At 41.2% G+C, this 14,092-nt stretch overlaps 1 protein-coding gene across 1 annotated transcript in view; it reads right to left on the bottom strand.

Annotated features, from left to right (window-relative positions):
* ZNF721 (zinc finger protein 721) overlaps positions 1-14,092 on the bottom strand; it is a 207,671-nt gene that overhangs the window by 89,726 nt on the left and 103,853 nt on the right. The window lies entirely within an intron of this gene.

Below are 14,092 nucleotides of genomic sequence, written 5' to 3' on the forward strand. Positions count from 1 at the left end.
TCTATGGCATATATGGGTTATTTTCTTATACAGGTATACAACATGTAATGTACCAGAGTAAATGAGTTATTCATCACCTCAAGCATTCATCCTTTGTATTACACACAATCCAATTATACACTTTAATTATTTCTAACTGTACAATTATGATTGTAGTATTAGAGTGTAATTATAATTCATACATTTATGCATCCTGAATACTTTTAAAAATGTTTTACATTTATCTTTGAACATGTGGCATCTTTTCCTGCAAACTTATACAAACGTTAGTTCCCATTACATGAAGTTAAGTATATAAATGTGTTGCTCTAAAGATAAACCTTAGGTGTAAGAAAATTATGGAGTGATCAATTGTGTTTGTGTGAGTTTGTACCTATTTTCCAAAGAAAATAGCAATATTAGAACAAAGAAGATTACATTAATACCATGGATAATTTACTGGAAATCTAGAAGCCTGAGACATTCTGAAACCACATTTATATTTTCATATTTTTATTTAATTAATTAAAGTCTAATGGATTGTTGTTGAGAATCTCCCCATATAAATTCCCTGTTTTTATTTGATGCTCATGCTAGAGCTATAATTTCTTTGATTCTCTTTTTTTTTTTTTTTTTTTACCTCATGAAGTATTTATTATGTGAGCTGGTCAGAAATTATAAGAATGATTTTTATAAAATTTAGTAGTGAACATAAAATTTTTAGATGTAATTTCATAATATATGTATTAAGTTATGTTTTAGTTAGAACATTTCATTTTGTTTTAAGAACCTTATATAAGCTGTTTTGTTTAGTTATTGTTCCTTTCAGTTTTTATAATTGACATAAATTAGTTTATTTTACCAATTTGTTCAGGTAAGTACTGGGAAAACTTTGTCAATTATGGGGATGTTTTGATGTATTATTGTAGTGAACAAATAGAAAGTTCTGGGTGTTTAATAGTTACTTCATGATTAGCCATAAATATTCCTGGAGTTAATTTGTAGCTCCAAGTAAGAGATTGAAAATAATCTGTGGTGAACAGATTCATTGTGGTGAACAGATTCATTGTGGTGAACAGATTGATTGTGGTGAACAGATTCATTGTGCATGTGGAGAGGACATCTGTTCCCAGGCTGCAGAACCAACTCATTATGAATGTAAAGAGGATTTGTGTTCTTATTTTCTACTTATCTTCAGTTTTGTGATGTCTTTATGTATTTATGCCCAGGTATGTATGCCCCAGAGCCTTTCTTCATTTTTGTATTATGGCTAGTTTCTCACTGTTCTCTTCATGCCACGTAATTTCACGTGGACTTTAGGTTCTGATGAGAAGTTTGAAGTTTTTACTATGGTAAATTGTTTTTAACTGGGGTGTTTGAGGTTATTTATAGGTTATTAGTGCAACATTTAGATCACGTAATTGAGATAAGAGTAATTCACTGTCCACAGGTAAGAGGATTAAGTCAAGTCGGCATTGTTTTTCTGTGTTTGTAAAAGAAAAATTGTATGAGATTCTATGACAAAGTGTGTAAAATGTAACAAAAGCTAGAACAAGGAAAGCATTAATATAAGTGGGTTGTATATTGTACCACCATATGTAGAAACACATCAGAATTTTGAAATTTCTTAAGAGGAAATATATCTTAGTAATAAAATTTTTAGGCCAGGCGTGGTGGCCTAAAAAGTGCTGTAATCCTGGCACTTTGGGAGTCTGAGACAGGCAGGTCACGAGGTCAAGAGCCAAGATCATCCTGGCAAACATGGTGAAACCCCATCTCTACTGAAAATACAAAAATTAGCCAGGCATGGTGGCACGTGCCTGTAGTCCCAGCCACTCCGGAGGCTGAGGCAGGAGAATTGCTTGAACCCAGGATGCGAAGGTTGCAGTGAGCTGACGTTGTGCCACTTCAGTGCATCCTGCCAACAGAGCAAGACCCCATCTCAACAACAACAAAAAGGAAGAAAATTTTTAGGAGACAATGGTAAGTGAAGAATTTTACATTTAATTTTCTGTGACATAGTAAAACTTATTTTTCCATACAAAATCCTCTATTTATTTATTTTAGATGGAGTCCCACTCTGTCACCAGGCTGGAGTGCAGTGGTTCAATCTCAGCTCACTGCAAGCTCTGCCTCCCAGGTTCAAGTGATTCTCCTGCCTCAGCCTCCTGAGTAGCTGGGAGTACAAGCGCCCACCACCACACTCGGTTAATTTTTGTTTTTTGTTTTTTGTTTTTTGTTTTTGAGACGGAGTCTCGCTTTGTCGCCCAGGCTGGAGTGCAGTGGCATGATCTCCGCTCACTGCAAGCTCCGCCTCCTGGGTTCACGCCATTCTCCTGCCTCAGCCTCCGAGTAACTGGGACTACAGGCACGCACCACCACGCCCGGCTAATATTTTGTATTTTTAGTAGAGAGGGGGTTTCACCGTGTTAGCCAGGATGGTCTCGATCTCCTGACCTCGTGATCCGCCTGCCTCGGCCTCCCAAAGTGCTGGGATTACAGGCGTGAGCCACTGCGCCCGGCAATTTTTGTATTTTTAATAGAGATGGAGTTTCACCATGTTGGCCAGGATGGTCTCAATCTTTTGACCTAATGATCTGCCTGCCTCAGCCTCTCAAAGTGCTGGGATTACAGGCATGAACCACCGTGCCAGGCCAGAATCTTATATTTTTGAGTGTGAATTAAATGGTGGAAAAACAATAGAATTATCTCTGTAGATTCAAACTCTGCAATGATCTTTTTTGTCCATATTCATATTACAATCTTGAGGAATTTCTCTTCCAATTTTTTGTTTTAGTGGATGCATTTCATGAGCTACAGTTTTCATTTTTAGTCACCTTACTTTATCCAAGTCCTTGGTCACTTTCTCTGCAAAATGTTTGAAGATTATGGCAGCTATTGAATTCAAATATTTTCTCAGTGATTTTTTTTTTAATTATTTTTTTTTGGAAATGGAGTCTTGCTCTGACACCCAGCTGGAGTGCAGTGGTATGATCTCAGCTCATTGCAACCTCCACCTCTCGGGTTCAAGTGATTCATTCTCCTGCCTCAGCCTCCCGAGTAGCTGGGATGCAGGTGCCCAATACCATGCCCAGCTAATTTTTGTATTTTTAGTAGAGATAGGGTTTCACCAAGTTGGCCAGGCTAGTCTCAAACTCCTGACCTTGTGATCAACCCACGTCAGCCTCCCAAAGTGCTGGGATTAGTGGCGTGAGCCACCGTGCTAAGCCTCTCAGTGATTTTTGATGAAAATTCATTTACTGTGTTCACAGAGTGGCCAATTATGGGACCTTTAGCATCACTCGCCCTTTTAGTGTCTGTCTTATATATGATTTCCATCAGCACTAGAAACTCCAGGTACTTCAAGCGTAAAAGTAAAAGCCCTAGAGTGCATTGTCTTGTATTATATATTGTTCTGGGTCTAAGACATGCTAGTAAATATTAGAGTTTCTATGATTATTTTCTTTTTTATTTTGTTTTTGAGACAGAGTCTCGCTCTGTCGCCAGGCTGGAGTGCAGTGGTACAATGTCAGGTCACTGCAACCTCCGCCTCTTAGGTTCAGACGATTCTCCTGCATCAGCCTCCTTAGTAGCTGAGATTACAGGTGTGCACCACCACGCCTGGCTAATTTTTGTGGTGTTAGTAGAGACGGGTTTCACCATGTTGGCCAGGCTGGTCTCGAACTCCTGACCTTGTGATCCTCCCACCTCGGCCTCCCAAAGTGCTGGGATTACAGGTGTGAGCCACTGCGCCAGACCAAAAATAAAATTTATTAAAACATATACAGTATAATGGTTAGCGTTTAGTAGAAATCAACTATTAATAAAACATGTATATACTGAATTACAATACATTCTTTAATACAGAAATATCTTCTCATTACATGAGTTTTTCAACCAACAAATGAATGTATTTTTCCAAAAATGTGGTATACACAAGGAACTACAATTCAACATTAAAAGGGAGGAAATCGTTTCATTTGAAACAATGTGGATAAATGTGGAATACACTATGCTAAGTGAAATAAGCAAGACAGTAGAATGCTGGTTACCAGATGCTTGGGAATTTACAAGAAAGGGGCATCTGGAGACATGTCTGTAAAATAAGACATAGTTGCCTCAGAGGTATAAATTCAAGAAAGTGGAGATTGCAGTGAGCTGAGATCACACCATTGCACTCCAGCCTGGGTGACAAAAGCAAAACTCCATCTCAAAAAAAAAAATAATTTTCACAGATGATTAATAACATAGGTATTATTATTATCCTCATTTTACAGAAAAAGAAACAGAGCCATAGAGAAAAATGACTTGCTCACAACACAGGCAACTTTGACTCTAGAGATAATACTTATTACAGTAAAATCCCTCTTCAAACAGAAACATGATTATCTTCAACACATTCTTAATAAAAATTTAACAAAAATTGTTAAATGTTTCTTGTCATATTTGTATGTGCAAAATGTATAAAATATACAGAAAAGAGAAATGTTTCCTGTATTTAAACCACATAAACTCTAGAAATTGCCATTTGATACTGACATACTTGGAAACAACTTGCCTTTCAACTGTCCTTCCCCACCCCTTTAGCAATTCAGAATACTTATAGCATAATTTTTACCTGTATTTGTAGTCAGTAAATGCCGTAATGTAATTAAATATTATTTACTTCAAGCTGGGCATGGTGGCTCACGCCTGTAATCCCAGCACTTTGGGAGGCTGAGGCGGGCGCATCACAAGGTCAGGAGACCGAGACCATCCTGGCTAACACGGTGAAACCCTGTCTCTACTAAAAATGCAAAAAATTAGCTGGGCATGGGGGTGGGTGCCTGTAGTCCCAACTACTCGGGAGGCTGAGGCAGGAAAATGGTGTGAATGAACCCGGGAGGCAGAACTTACAGTGAGCCGAGATCACACCACTGGACTCCAGCCTGGGTGACAGAGTGAGACTCCATCTCAAAAAATAAAAATATAAATAAATAAATAAATAAATATTATTTACTACAAATGCACATAGTACAACTATGATTTTATTACTTTTATAAATACAAATTTACTTCTTGAATTAAATATTGCACTCTATTAATGTAGTTTCCTTTGTGCCTATTTCTCAGTTTTGCCTAAATACTACCAATTATCTTACACTGGCTCCCCAAATAGGTTTTTATTTGTTTATAAAACTTTAAATTATCTCTAGGAACCTTAGCCCAGCAGTCAAAACTCACAGCTCTGACCAAACCCCTAGAACTAAGAAAGAACCAAAAAGTTACTATTAATACAGACTTCAAATATGCCTTTTTTTTTTTTTTTTTTTTTGACGGAGTCTTACTCTGTTGCCCAGGCTGGAGTGCAGTGGTGCAATCTTGGCTCGCTGCAACCTCCACCTCCCAGGTTCATGCAGTTTGCGTGCCTCAGCCTCCCTAGTAGCTGGGACCGACAGGTGTGCTCCACCACGCCTGGCTAATTTTTGTATTTTTAGTATAGACGGGGTTTCACCATGTTAGCCAGACCGGTCTCAAACTCCTGACCTCAAGTGATTCACCCAGGTCAGCCTCCCAAAGTGCTGGGATTACAGGCATGAGGCACCATGCCCTCAAACATGCCTTCTTAGTACTCATGTTTATGCAGCCATCTGGAAAGAAAGGAGACTTTTGACAACAGAGAATACCCCTATTAAATATGGCTCACAGATTTTTACCCTAGTCCAGCCCATCCACCTACCATAGAAAGTAGCTGTAGTTCATTGCTGGCACCACCAGAAGGGTCAAGATGAAATTGCTCAGAGAAACAGGAGGGCTGACCAAGCAGCTAGGGCCACCACCATCTCTGGGAACTTTTTGTGGCCCTTATTCCACCTTTGCCTAACAACCTACCCAACCTGCAATATACTCAAGACAGAAATGGCGATCAAATGCAAATATACCCTAGAACTTGAAAAATTGTAATAATTGGGCGAGGTTCTTTATCCTCCCAGGCCCTCCAACAGAAAGTAATAAGGGCACTTTATAATTCTCGTCACTTTGGGAGAGACCATCTCCATCAAACGTTAAAAAAAAAAAAAAAAAAAAAAAAAAAAACTTTTTTGGAAAGTTAGTAAAGCCTGTCCATTCTGTGTCTGCAATAATCCTCAAGGCCCTAAGCTGCTTCCCTTAATTCAGCCAGTTCAGCAATAAGAAACCTACCCAGCAGAAAGACTGGCAGATAGACTACTCAATTCCCAGCCTGTTGAGGCTATAAATACCTTCTGATTTTTGTGGACACATTTACTGGCTGGGTTGAAGCCTTTCATACTAGAACAGAAAAGACTCAAGTAGTTGCCAAGGCTCTCCTCAAAGAAATTATCACCTGGTTTGGGCTTTCACAGTCTTCACAAAGTAATAATGGTCCATGTTTACTTTATAAACTATACTCAATTAGTGGCAAAAACCCTAGGGATAAAATACATTCTACACTTCTCCTTAAGGCCACAATCTTCCTGGAAGGTAGAATTAATGAAGCCATTAAAAGGACCCTGAGCAAATAATGCCAGGAAACCTCTTTACCATGTCTAGAACTGCCCATGGCACTTCTCCAGATCTGAACAGCCCCGAAATTACATCTATGCCTTAGTTCCTTTGGAACCCTATGTGAGAAACCCTTTCTACATGCAAACCTAATGTACCCAGTGGTTACCAAATTAAAATCCATGACTTAATTTCACACGGCCATGCAGGAGTTGGGATAAATGATGCTGACTGAGTGTGACTCCTGTAACAACCAACAACCCTTATAATAGGCAGGGTCACACGTCCTCATTGAAATCTGGAGAGATGGGTCTCTGGGATCTCAACTAACCCGGTTACAAAATAAGCCTTTTACTATCATACTTTATACCCCAATAGTTATCAAAGTTCCTGGCATCCCTGGTTGAATACATCACTTCTGAATAAAACCCTGGAAAGATTTTTTTTTTTTTTTTTTTGAGATGGAATCTTACTCTGTTGCCTAGGCTGGAGTGCAGTGGCACAATCAGCTCACTGCAACCTCCACCTCCCATGTTCAAGTGATTCTCCTGCCTCAGCCTCTTGAGTAGCTGGGATTACAGGCACACACCACCAGGCCCAGCTACTTTTTGTATTTTTAGTAGAGATGGGGTTTCACCATGTTGGGTCAGGCTGGTCTCAAACTCCTGACCTCCTGATCTGCCCGCCTCAGGCTACCAAAGTGTTGGGATTACACATGTGAGCCACCATACCTGGCCAACAAGACTTTAAGGAACCAACACTCAGCTACTCCTGTGAGCCACTAGAGGATTTAAAATTTATCTTTAAAAGAGGATAAGTAATGCTCCCACTCCTTTACCTCACAGTAGGGTAGTCCCAATATTGGCAATCTTATTTTCAAAGATACTGTTTATTCTTACTTTAACCCTAACTTGTGAACTGCCCAAAGTTTCAGTAAGAGCTATCTTTAGTATGATTTTTTTTAGCCTAATGATTTAGTTATTTTACTTTTGACTGCCTTAGTTCATCAGCAATTGTTAGTAATATTTTGGCCTTTATATTGCAAGTTGTAATACTCTATGCAGACTTACTAATAGGCCTTTATTACTGTAAACCATCACGCTCTCCAGGGAAGTGTTTGCTATGCCCCTCCTAGATTTAAACTTCAAAGTCATAATCTGAGTATTGATCTCTCTCTCTAATACTCATTGTGTTCACAGTATCTCTTAATCAGCAAGCTTCTCACTTTGGCCCTAATCTACTTTCCTTGGAACCATGCAACCTAATTCTCTATAGTCATCAATCTTACTTCTGGCTAAAATCACCTTCATGTGCACTAACTGTCAACAGTCTTTTTTTTAGCACTCTATAGGCAGCTCCACAACTACTAAAGTCTGCCAGTTCTTCCTATGTCTCAACATGTTAGCTACGCATGAATTCCTCTTCATTCATGGTAGGAATGTCCTACTTGGTCATAATACAAGAATGGCCAACTCCTTAGTCCCAACATGGCTTCAACTACGATCGAGACCTCACTATACAAAAGCTTCCCCCTACTAATGTACTGTTTCTAACACAAACTAAAGTGGCTTTAAAGATTTTATTCCACAGCCTTAAGCCCCTTGTTCTCCCCTGTTACCCTTATTGAACTGACACCTCTATACATCTATGATACCATAAATTCCAGAACCCTTGTGGGTGAACTTGACTGAGCACAATGTAACACAAACAGCACCATTATTGATACCTCTCAAACTTTTTTTTTTTTTAACCAAATGAGATTCTCTGGGCCCTTCAAATATTTTAGCTCCTGGACCATTCATCCAAAATGATGCCACTGAATTCTGCTTCAGTCACCCTTCTTGCAGTCAATCTAACTCATGGTATTGACCAAGCTGGTATAGATTATGCAATAGGTTTCAACTCTGTAATTCCTTCCAGAAAACTCTTCTCCTTGATACTCCTTGAGCAGTTCATCTAATTTCTTTCTGCAATGAGCTTGGTACCACAAGTGCTACCACAGAAATAGCTGGCATTATTATTGCCTCCTCAACTTACCAACACCTGTCTCTGGAACTGACTCACAAAATAGAAACCGCGCTCCGCTTCTCCTTGATACTATTAGACACATGCTCTTGTGAGAAAATAGGACCCATTGTCCTATTCAAACTAATCACCCATGTCTGGCTCCCTGATAGCAGCAACTTTATTGGCAAAATATCATATATTGGGTAGCCAACAAAGCACACTGGTTAATGTTTGGATCTGACCTTACCTCCTACATTCATTCTTGGTTTTGTGTTTGTTTTTGTTTTTTTGAGATGGCGTCTCACTGTGTTGCCCAGCCTGGAGTGCAGTGGCGCGGTCTCGGCTCCCTGCAAGCTCCACCTCCCAGGTTGATGCCATTCAACTGCCTCAGCCTACTGAGTAGCTGGGATTACAGGTGCTCAGCTAATTTTTTGTATTTTTAGTAGAAACGGCGTTTCACTGTGTTAGCCAGGATGGTCTCAATCTCCTGACCTCGTGATCCGCCTGCCTCGGCCTCCCAAAGTGCTGGGATTACAGGCGTGAGCCACTGCACCTCGCCTCATTCTTGTTTCTCAACTGCAGAACTTTAATTCCTCTGGGAAATGCAAGTTTATCTCTGCCTCCCAGCAAACTGAACCAGAACATACATTCTGGCTTACCTCACCCCTTAAGTTTCCATTGTCCCAGGTGATGCTCCTCTGCTATTACCCTTATTTACCACACCATTTAACACTTATTTACTCAACACCAGATTGACTGAGCAGTTCATCTAATTTCTTTCTGCAATGAGCTTGGCACCACAAGTGCCACCACAGAAATAACTGGCATTATTATTGCCTCCTCAACTTACCACCACCTGTCTCTGGAACTGACTCACAAAATAGAAACCACTGCTCCAACTCTGAGTCACAGCAACAAGTTCTCTCATGGTTGTAGTTCTCCAAAGTTGTAGAGGTCTTGACATACCGGCTGTAGCTCACAAAGGAATTTGCCTTATTCTAGGAGAAAAATGCTGTTTCTGGGTTAACAGAATAGGGAAAGGCCAGAATTAAGTTAGAGATTTTATAAACTAAGCCATCCTAAACATGCCACTGAGAGCTAGTTCTCCTAGGATGCCAACTGGTTCCAATTCTCATGACATCTCATTTTCTTGGGATCTCTGGCCTTGTTCTTATGTTTGTTTGTTTGTTTGTTTGTTTGTTTTTCCCCCATCCTTTTTGGGCCTTGTTCACTAAATCTAGTAACCAGGTTTGTTTTCTCTCACCTCAGACTACAAGCAGTCCTGCAACAGGAACACTGATCTATCTACTTGCCTTCTGGACAACCATGTTCCTCCACATTTCCTCTGGACACTGCAAGTTTAACCTTCTGGGGAAACATAGAAGGTATCTTTCCCTGAAAGGGAGCAAGAGAATGAGACACTGATGAGTTCTTTGTCTCATATCAGCAGGAAGTAGTTACAGAAGACCCACAGTGCCCCTAGACTTGAAGATTTTTAGTCGCAATCTATTGAGAAGCGAATGTTAGAGTAGGCCGATAGTTAGAAATGACCAGAAAAAACAGCCCCTTAAGACCGATGAGGAAATTTTTTTTTTTAAGTGCAAGATAATAAAAACTGCAACATGGAACTCTCAGGGCAGTTTTCAGTTGGGCCAGCCCACTCCTCTTGGAGTGTACTTTATTTTCCTTTAATAAACTCTGCTTGTTTGGGGCCGGGCGCGGTGGCTCACGCCTGTAATCCCAGCACTTTGGGAGGCCGAGGCGGGCGGATCACAAGGTCAGGAGATCGAGACCACGGTGAAACCCCGTCTCTACTAAAAATACAAAAAATTAGCCGGGCGCGGTTGTGGGCGCCTGTAGTCCCAGCTACTCGGGAGGCTGAGGCAGGAGAATGGCGTGATCCCGGGAGGCGGAGCTTGCAGTGAGCCGAGATCGCGCCACTGCACTCCAGCCTGGGCGACAGAGCGAGACTCTGTCTCAAAAAAAAAAATAAAAATAAAATAAACTCTGCTTGTTTCACTAAATTACCTCTTGGCTAAATTATTTCTCTCAAGAAGACAAAAATTAAGGACCTTGCACTTCTTGGTAACACGTTCCTCCTCCCCCAGCTCTTGACAAACACCATTCTACTTTCTGTTTTTATGAGTGGACTACTAAAAATATCTCACATAAATGAAATTATATACTCCCTGTTACTTTGTTTTTTTGCGTATTTCTCTTTACTTAATGTTGTAAAGATTTACTCCTTTTTGGAAGATATGCAGTCTCCCTGTGTTGTCCAGGTTGATCTTGAACTGTTTGCCTCAAGAGATTCTCTCTCTCTCTTTTATTTTACCTCCCCAATTATGTGGATTACAGGCATGAGTCATCACACCTAGCCCTCAAGGTTTATCTTTATAATAGTGTGTGACTTAATTTCATTTTATAAAATAGAATTATTTCCCATTGCATGTATATTCCATTTTACAAATCCATTTATATGTCAAGGGTTATATAAGTAGCTTCCAACTTTTGGTTTTAGAATAATACTGTTTATGAACATGGGTGTGCAAATGTCATTTCTAGTTCCTGCTATGCATACATAAATAGGTAAGTAATGTTTTGTACTTTGTGCAAAGGAAAGGTTTAAGTTAATTTTTGAAAGTTTCAATATTGAGTTTTTTAATACCTTTTGTTGGAGAGTCAGCCCTTTCCCCATTGTTTGGTCATGATAACAGCCATGCAACTCCAAGATGAAGCTGCTGCTGCTTCCATTTCTGTAGCATCCGATCATGAATGTATTTAGATCTCCCCCTGGCAACCCTGGTTAGAGTGTGGAGATGGTGGAAACCATTGGATCTTCTGACTTCCTTGCCTAGGAAGCAGCCAGCCCTGCCTGCCCTACCACCCATTACATCATGCACGTAGTGGTCCTGTCACCCCTCCTCTCAGCCAGCCACTGCCTCTGGCTCCCTCAAAACACCTCCTTCTTATTCTCATGGTTGGGCACATGGATCCTTAGAGGCACAGGAACAGCACAGATCCTTATATCCTGCACAGGTGAAATAAGAAGGTGTGGAGGCTGGAAGCAAAGCTATCTGCCTCCTGGAGAACAGGACCTTCAGGGACCAGGGAGCTGCAGGCACAGATTACAAAGTGACAGATGCAAGGGCCCTGATGAGCGTGGTGGTGGCCTGAGGGCTCCTTTTTTGGCATGCACCAGTGTGCCAGAGGCTGGGGCCTACACTGGGGCCTGCAGTTGCCCTCCAAAACTCCAGAACCAGTGCTCCTGCTGTCCCACCCCATGTGCCACCAATGCTCCATGTGGCCTTGTGGTCTATTAAGCCAGAAGATTGTGCCACTGTCTTCCTGAGAGTGGAGGTGCTTGCTCTGGTATCCCGGCCCGCGGGATCGTCACTGCAGGCCCTGGAAGAGGGGGTGGGAATTTGGGGAACAAGAGATACGAGAAATGAAGACAAGACAGTGCTCTGATCAAGTCTCTTTTAATGGCAGTAATGCAGTGCCTTATATACACTTGGAGGGGAAGGGGTTGGGCCAAGGCGAAAATGATCTCATCGCGGAGGGTGTGGCCAGATAGGTATTGGTTTCTCTGGTCGAACGTCATGTGGCGCCTGCGCTGTCAGGTAGCAATTTTCGCGGGCGCGGGAAAAATGGGTGAAGAAGAAGCAGGAAGAGCGCCATCTTTTATGAGGTATTAATACAGGGGAAAAGGCAAAGATAGGGAGGAGGTGTAAGGTGGAAATGAATAAAGCTCAGGCGTTTTTAATCGTCAATTATTATTCGCTATGGCCGGGGCGTGCAGCTCCGGACAGGTCCCCCTTTTAATTGTTTTATGATGAGAAAACGACCCCTCGGGAACTGCGCCTGTCTTAGGTTGGGTCAACTCATCCCCACCTTCTAGGCCCGTCATGGGATAAGACAGCAGCAAGGGCGGCCCTCCTGTCTTAGGCTCCGATGGGGATAGCGTCCTCTTACCCGTCATTGACTGTCCAGTTCAGCACACAGGGGAGGTGGTCCTATTAAGGCAAATAAGACTCACCATTTTCAGTCATCTCAAGGCGATGATAATGGACCTGTATAGGTTTGGCCTGAAAGGCCTCGATTTGTTGTCTGACGAATGCCATGAGCTTATTAAGGATTATAGGCCCGAGAGTGAAAAAGAGTAGAAGAGTAAGTAAAGGACCAAGAAATGGCAGGAGATAGGGGAGGAGTCCATCGAGTCCAGTCCACAATGGATTAGCGGCCAGACCTTTTCTGCGCTCTTCTAGTTCTTCTTGTAAAGTCTTGATCTTATCTCTGACGATTCCGGATTTGTTGGCGTAAAAACAGCACTTTTCATTTCCATGACTGGTCTGGCATTAGGTAAGCTGTCTTGCCCGAGCAAGTCACCTGGGTAATTCTGTCTGACGGAGGTTCAGATATTTGTCTCCCTCTGCAGTCACAAGGCTGGCCGTATCGTTTTCGTATTAATTCTCTTGCTTTACGAGGGTCACCAAAACCTGCATAGACTGTCACTATGCTATATAAAGCGATTACTTTCCAAAGGAATCTCATGTTAGGCTTCATTTTCTGAAAAACAAAAAGGAAGAAACTTCTCAGGGAGATTTATCTTCCCTGGACTGACAATGGTTATGATTTATTTGTCTTACCAATCTTTCAGGCAGCCATCTGGCTGCATCATTTTTTTGTGAGAAGATGCATACTGAGCCTCTTCCCCAAATTAAAACTGGATCGGGGCCATGCCATGAATTATCAAGTGGGTCTTTCCATTTTACCATTGCAAACTGTTTTTGAGATTCAGGATGCCAGAAACGATCGGCAGCAGATTTTCCATGACTATCCAAATTTAAAAAATTAAGGATAAACAGGGCATGATTGAGTATGTTTCTAGGGGTACCCTTCACGGGGTACCAGCTCCCCCCTTTTAATTTTGTGATAACAGTTTTTAATGACAGATGAGCTCTTTCTACTATACCTTGTCCTTGGGGATTGTAGGGAATGCTTGTGGTATGTTTAATTTGTAGGGTATTACAGAATTGTAAAAAGGTTTTGGCTATATAACCAGGGCCATTATCTGTTTTGATTTGTTTGGGTATTCCTAAAATAGAAAAGCAATGTAATAAATGAGCTATGACATGTTTGGTGGCCTCTCCTGTTTGGAGAGTTGCAATAATGAATCCACTATAGGTGTCTATGCATACATGGATATATTTTAGTTGACCGAATTCTAAGTGGTGAGTAACGTCCATTTGCCAAATTTCGTTGGGGATGAGTCCTCGGGGGTTGACTCCTAGATGAGGAACAGGTAAATACGTTATGCAATTGGCGCATTGTTTAACTATTTGTCGAGCTTGTTCTCTGGTAAGTTTAAACATAAGCCTTAAGGTTTGGGCGTTTAAATGATGTAAGGCATGTGCTTTTTGTGCTTGTTGTAAATTGTCTGTAGTGACTGTGGCTATAGTTTTTGTTGCCACGTCGGCTGTTGCGTTACCTTGTGTTAAAGGTCCCGGTAATCCTGAATGTGCTCTGATATACCCAAGAAAAAAGGGAGTAGTCCTTTTCTGAATAAGTTGTTGACATTGTAAAAATAGGTTAGCTGTGTCTGA

The sequence above is a fragment of the Theropithecus gelada genome, chromosome 5 (genome assembly GCF_003255815.1).
Source record: "Theropithecus gelada isolate Dixy chromosome 5, Tgel_1.0, whole genome shotgun sequence".
In the NCBI taxonomy this organism is placed as follows: Eukaryota; Metazoa; Chordata; class Mammalia; order Primates; family Cercopithecidae; genus Theropithecus; species Theropithecus gelada.